Source organism: Ammodytes marinus, assembly GCF_949987685.1.
Source record: "Ammodytes marinus genome assembly, chromosome: 10".
Classification (NCBI taxonomy): domain Eukaryota; kingdom Metazoa; phylum Chordata; class Actinopteri; order Uranoscopiformes; family Ammodytidae; genus Ammodytes; species Ammodytes marinus.
The window spans coordinates 5,195,234-5,202,733 of record NC_137214.1 but is presented as its reverse complement, the minus strand read 5'-3'; the positions used below and the strand labels follow the sequence as shown (position 1 = coordinate 5,202,733).

General features: G+C 42.9%; 1 protein-coding gene across 1 annotated transcript in view; it reads left to right on the top strand.

Moving 5' to 3' along the window:
* ppp2r2ba (protein phosphatase 2, regulatory subunit B, beta a) overlaps positions 1-7,500 on the top strand; it is a gene marked incomplete at its 5' end in the record, with an annotated part of 60,432 nt that overhangs the window by 24,304 nt on the left and 28,628 nt on the right. The window lies entirely within an intron of this gene.

The window sequence follows — 7,500 nt, the reverse complement described above, 5'->3', positions numbered from 1 at the left end:
TCCCCAATGTGTGCATGCATGTGTCTCCACCTTTAGGCTATCATGTTTACACGTTGACTCGCTGATTTTAAACATTATAACGCAATAGAAACAATTACAATGCAATAGAGACAATTAAAAGTGCATGTTAATAGGGTACCTGCTTAAACATTCATATGGGTCATGTATACTGTGTATGCAATAGCTGGGAAGTAGCTGCATTGTGGCTATAGCGAAACCCAATGATTTCACTTGATTCATTTTCTATCCAAAATGCACCGTCCTGAGCTAATCATTGTACATGCGTTCTTTTCAATTAATTCATTATCAAGGGAGGTAGAGAGAGAGAGAGGGGGAGGGAGGGGTGGGGGAGGGGAAAGGAGAATCAGGGGGGGGGGGAACAGAAGAATATCCAATCCTGCTGGTTTTGAAGTCTGGGAAGCGAATGCAGGCATTAGTCTCATCCTGATGTAATTGGAATGACACCAAGAGTAAAGCCGGGTCTGATTTAGGGACAGCCCCTCTAGGCTTGATTTAATGCCCTCTACCAAAACTATACATCCATCTTTTTACCTCTCTCTCTTTCTCTCTGTCTCTCTGTCCCTCTCCCAGGCCTTCTCTCTCTGTTCTTCTCCTCCCCCACCCTCCTGCTTCACTCTCCATCCCTTCACCAGCTATAGCTACCAGCAGCCATGCATCTCCATCTGTACTCTATTAACACAACAGTAAGCGGCATTTTAGAATCATTTAAGGTTATAGACGTACAACAAGAGTGTGCACTTTAACAGTGTTTTACCTACTCCATATGGCAGTTACACACTCGAATGGATGTGTTTGTTACTCTCGCAGAGGTGGTGTATTTTCAGAGATAAAAGTGTAAAGAAAAGGGGCAGACTACAGCAGGTGTATCTACCCAGGCCAGGGTGCATATCTCCAGGGTCTGTTGATGCTCTGTTTCCCCCTGTGACAGATGGATGGCCAGGGAAATCCTATTACACCCCCCCCCCCCCCTCGTGTTTAGCTGCTCTTCTAAATGCCGGGGTGGGTTGCATGGTCTAATGGAAGACAATGAATGTGAGTGAATGATGGTCAGCCTGATATCTAGGTTTTATGAAGTGGGGAAGAAGAAGAGGGAATTTATAACCATGGAGTTTTCACACTGTGGTTTAACTGTATTGTCCACCATGAGGTGAAGAAAGTTTCATTTGAAAGTTCCATCACTATACCTCTCAACCATCTGCATTGAAATGTTGTGATATACTGTTTAGTAATATAACAGGACGAAATAATGGAACATTTAGTGATTTTCATTAATATGTACAGTATATAGATGGATGGATTTCACAATATAACATTAAAGATACCGTATGAGAAGATCTTAATCCATATCGTTGACTGTCTGTGTGGTCCATTAAGGAATGGATAACAAAGGCAAATCAAACTTAAACACAAAGGCATGGATAGGTTTTATTTCTTTACTCGATTCCTGGTCATGGCTGTACTGACACACCTGAAGTACTGTGAATTGTATGTCATTTAATCCTACTAATAAGATTTAAAAAAATCCCAACATGGTAAAAACAGATGTTTTCAGATAAACTCAGTGGCACATCTTGTGTTTGAAAGTTTTTTTCCTACATCAGTAATTTGACAAAATATTTAAATTTATTAATCACCAGCTATCACAGATATGATTTCTAAATTTCTAGATTTAGCATCGATTCATCTTAATGTCATATTTTGTCTCACTGTAACTGAATGAAAATAATCAATGTCTCAGCCTATTTAAACCAGGCATTACACATTGGTCAATACACAATTGACTGCACTCTTGAAATATTATGAGGGAAGTTAAGGAGGATAATAATTGTGCTGGGCAGCTGCTGTTTAGTCAAATATCTATAACCGTGTGTACGTGTGTGTGTGATTGTGTGTGTGTGTGTGTGCGTGCGTGCGTTTGTGTGTGTGTATGTGTGTGTGCATGTGTGCGTACGTGCGTGTGGTGTGTGTGTGTGTGTGTGTGTGTGTGTGTGTGTGTGTGCCTGTATGCTGCTTGGTATGCAGACAGCGTCATCGGCTGCCTGTAGCCCTACACTCATACTGACATCCCCATAGGTCAAACAATTACCACACATCAAGGAAGGCAATTGGGCATGACTAAAATATCATTGCCATGTGATTGTGTCCCTATGTTTGGGATACCACTTTGTCCATATACCATCCAGGAGAATTGAGGACAAGCTCTCCAGTTTCTGCTGGCCAATTCTCCAACCCCCCCTGAGCATTCACTGTAGGTTTGACTCACATCAGCTGGGTGGTGTGTGTGCGCTGTCACCCGTCTCGCACGGTGGAAGAGATGGGGGGGGGGAAATGAGTGAGAGAAGTGAAGGATCAGATAATAAAGGAGTGGTGTACACAACTTGAGGCCTGTATTTTTGTGATTCAAATACACAATACACACATGCAATACAAAACAACATACCACATTAACCAGACAGAACAGAAAAGACCCAAGCTCAAGTCAACCCCGAGGAAAAACAATACAACCACAATCTAAAGTAAAAAAACAGTTATAATGATACCTGTGTACCATTTTGTAGTGTGTACATCTAAGCATGCAAGCTCAAAAAGTACACCAGCATTCTCATTTATTTATTTTTTTATTTTTTTACTCTGGACAACCCCCAGCCTCTTGATACAGCAGATATCGGCAAAATCATCCTTAAGCTTTTTGGTAGGATTGTAAATGTGTACCTTGAGTCATTCTGAGTGAAAGCTGGGATCACTGATTAGGTCAGGTGACTGCAATCAACTGAAGAGCCCAAACTGATTTTCCATTCAGGGTGATGTTGCTCCGAGAACATGCTTCCCGCTGGGTGAAAGTGTGGCCCACATTGTAACTTGGCGGGAGGGCAGTGGAGGGAGTGTGAGGGGGGAGAGAGAGAGAGAGAGGGGGGAGAGAGAGGCACATATGCAGAGGGGAGAGAGAGAGGGGAGAGAGAGAGAGAGACATATATATGCAGAGGGGATGGGACAGAGGCAGGGAGGGAGCTGGTGGATGTTATTAGCCAGGCAACAATTGATCCCAATCCCAGGCTCTCTAGGCTCAGAGCAGCATTCTCCACTTCTACCTTCATTATACAGTCAAATCTCTCTGTGCCCTTAACTGCCACCCCCTTACCCTTCATCTGTCTGTCTCTCTGCCTCATAATACACACACACACACACACACACACACACACACACACACACACACACACACACACACACACACACACACACACACACACACACACACACACACACACACACACACACACACACACACACACACACGCACACACACACACGCACACACACACACACACACACACCTACACCTCCATGACAACAATCTGACAAACCTGAACCCCTCTTCATCCATTGCTGCTTCATTCCGCTAAATCCATTGTTTCACTGATTTCCATTTACATTTTTTATTCGGGGTCGCTCACCCGCTCGTCTGTAACTTAGCCTTAGCTCTTTGTGTAAGAGTGGAACGCCCTGTGTATTCCTTTTGTCAAGGCAGAGAGACTCTGTTTGAATATTGATAGAGAGATGGGAAAGAAGAAGCATCACTGACTGACTCTATACTCAGCCAGGGTCAAGGATGGCAGGGTTCTTCTGTGCAGATTTCATTAGGGGGAGCACAGGACTGTAAATAGGGGAAGCATGTTGAACACACGGACAGCCTTCATTATTCTAATGTATTCCAATGGAGACGGAGGGTTGGTGGGTGATGGGGTGTAAAATAGCATGTGTAGGAAGGCCAGGTTATTTCCCCCACCACACACTACTATACGAGCAAGCCTGCCACTCACACAGCGAGGCCCCCATTAGTACAGGAGCAAGAGCATTGGCTGTGTACAAATGGTCGTGTGGATTAGAGCGCTAATGCATTTAGGAGAGAGGGGGCTCCACCATCTCTTTATTGCTGCTGTGTGCTGTGTGTGTGTGTGTGTGTGTGTGTGTGTGTGTGTGTGTGTGTGTGTGTGTGTGTGTGTGTGTGTGTGTGTGTGTGTGTGTGTGTGTGTGTGTGTGTGTGTGTGTGTGTGTGTGTGCAGAGGCTCGTGTGGAGGGAGATACCCAGTCCCTTTGTGGGGCCTGAGAGAGATTTAGAGTAAAGTGAGTAGATAAAGGCAGGGATGGCACACTGATGCAACACACACACACCCATGCACATGCACAAGCACACACACACACACACACACACACACACACACACACACACACACACACACACACACACACACACACACACACACACATCAGAGATTATAGTTTGACCCAAAGAGGGTGTGTGGTGTTATTAAACTCAAGCATGGAAATGAGATCCTTCCAGAAAGAGGCGCAGACGGCGGCCCTACTAATCTAATTAATCAGCGTCTGGGTTTTTTTCATTTTCTTCTTGCCCTCTTTTCTTTGAAGCTGTCTCCTCTCCAGTCTTCCCCCTGTATACTCATCCTTCTCTCTCTCTCTCTCTCTCTCTCTCTCTCTCTCTCTCTCTCCTTGGGTTCCCTCTCTACTCTTGGTTATCTGTATCGGAACTTCACGTCGTCCTATAGTGTTTGGACAGTAAGATGCCATGTCATGTGCTGAGTATGGGCTACATCTGGTCCTATAAAGCCTTCTCTTCTCATGAACACTGTAGATGCTAGCTATAGGAGACAGTGAGAAAGCTTTCTATGGCCCAGCAACTGGAGGGGGGGGGGGGGGCAGGGTCTTTGGAGGCCAAGTACCAAACTAATGTTTTGTTTCCACTGAGCAGCTCAGTTCGGTTCAGCAGGGAAATGTAACCCTATAGGTCTGGCTTGTGTTTCCACTGCAGACAGTACCCTTGGCAGGCAGAGGTTTATGCTGGACGTTGATAGCCGTGGTCAGAGTGTATACAGCCTGGCTGTTAGGGAACTGTCTCCAGAGAGCAGGCTCACTGCTCCAGTGTGAACCTGTTTAGATGCCTCTGCAGCAGCTAGGTGGAGGAAGGGTTGATGCAGGATCTACCAAGCTCTAGAGGCATCATGATTTGTACTGTTATCTATGAGTAACAGCTACTTATGCACATGGACCATCCATACCACTTTGTTTTAATCTAGGCTATGTATTATGGGCTCATGTTTTTTGTATGGGTGGGATATGCATATATATATGTGTTGTGTTACTTGTGTGTACAGTCAAGTGCGAAAGTTTGTGAACCCCTTGAGCCTTTTGGAATTTTATTTATTTTAACCATTATTAATTCATTTTTATCAATACTAGTATTTTTTATATGAAATAACAGATGTTTGTTTATCAATTCAACATTTTTCTTTTCCAGAAATCAATTGTTAAAACAGATAAAACAAATTATTTGACGAATGTTGTATGTGCAAAAGTTTGTGAACCCTGAGCTGCATTGCTTAAATCGAGCAAGGTAAACACAATCAGGTTGGCCAAATTGGTTGATGAAATAGACCAATGTAATGAGAGATCTTTAGGAAAGAAATTGGGCGGCACTAGATAAAACAGAGATAAAACCAGGTCAGTTTAGGCTCACCAAAGTGAACCCATACAGGTCAGACATGCTAAAAGGGAAACAAATCTCAGAGGATCTCAGGAATAGAGTTTTGATGTTACACATTTGTCTGGGGACAGTTATAAATTCATAAAAAAAAATTTGAGCTCAATCGGTCCACCGTGAGGCAAATCATCTACAAATGGAGAGCTTTAAGAGTGACTTAACATCTGCCTAGAAGTGGACTTCCTTCAAAAATATCCTCAAGCGCCACAAGAAAAGTGATTTTTCAGGTAAAAGCCAACCCAAACATTACACCTGGAGATTTGCAGACAATTTGAAACCACCATTATTCACTTGGGAGAAGGTTCTCTAGGTGGTAGGCAGAATTGCGTTTTTGCCCAAACATGGCGGTTTTGGTTATGACCAAACAGTTCAATTTTTGACTAATCTGTCCACAGAATAAGACTTCAGGTATCTCCAGGTGCTCTCTGGCAAAGTTGTGACAAGCAGTTTTGTTCTTTTTTGAGAGCAGAGGCTTCTTCAGCAACCATCCCATGAAAGCCATGTTGACTGAGTTTTCTTCTTATTGTGGAACCATGCACATCTGTCCCAGATGCTGCAAGAGAGGTCTGCAAATCACCAGATGTAATGTTTGGGTTGGCTTTTAACTGAAAAATCACTTATCTTGTGGCGCTTGTGGATATTTTTGAAGGAAGTCCACTTCTAGGCAGATGTTCAGTCACTCTTAAAGCTCTTCATTTGTAGATGATTTGCCTCACGGTGGACCGATGGAGCTCAAACTTTTTTTTAAATAATTTATAGCTGTCCCCAGACAAATGTGCAGCATCACAACTCTATTCCTGAGATCCTCTGAGATTGTTTCCCCTTTTAGCATGTCTGACCTGTATGGGTTCACTTTGGTGAGCCTAAACTGACCTGGTTTTATCTCTGTTGTATCTAGTGCCGCCCAATTTCTTCCCTAAAGATCTCTCACTACATTGGTCCATTTCATGACTCAATTTGGCCCATCTGATTGTGTTTACCTGCTCCATTTAAGCAATGCAGCTCAGGGTTCACAAACTTTTGCACATACAACATTCGTCAAATAATTTGTTTTATCTGTTTTAACAATTGATTTCTGGAAAAGAAAAATGTTGAATTGATAAACAAACATCTGTTATTTCATATAAAAAATACTGGTATTGATAAAAATGAATTAATGATGGTTACAATAAATAAAATTCCAAAATGTTCAAGGGGTTCACAAACTTTCGCACTTGACTGTATATGTATGCTGGCTGCTGGAACACCTACATTTCTTTGCTGGGTTGAATAATGTATATCTTATCTTATCTTATCTTGATACAAGGCCATAGAGCTGTCCGCTTCACACACACCAACCTCACTAGTGGTCATCAAGTGAAGCAAAATAATTTGAACTCCTCCAGATTTCAAATGTATTTATTTCAAACATAGGGACAGTGCATAATAACAAACACATGCATGATGTTAAAACATAGGCTATACCTCACACACAATCAATCAATAAGAGAAATACCAATAAAAGAGTATAGCCTCAAGACAAACCAGATATTGGGGGAGCATACACATTTGGTGTCACGTGCTACATTGCTTCAGAGTGCTAAGGTATTAAAAGTGGCAGTGTTATTGCACATCGCCCTACATGCAAGTTTATAAAGTGCTGGTGTAGGCAATGCACAATGTATTGCACCTTACGTACAAACATACGTGTGTATTATTGCGCAATGCACATTACTAATATCTATGTGTTATGCATATAATGTCCAAGCCAGGCCTGATATGTCCTCAGCAACATCCCTAAATACCGGAGATATGTCTCGACGAGTTATCTGACTTATCTGGGGTGCTGGTGCTGGTGGTTCGAGTGAGCGTCACATTTGCTTGTGGTGGCTTTTTAAGAGCCAGTCGCCAGGCAGCAGGCTGAGGATGGGAGGGGCCGTGGTGCT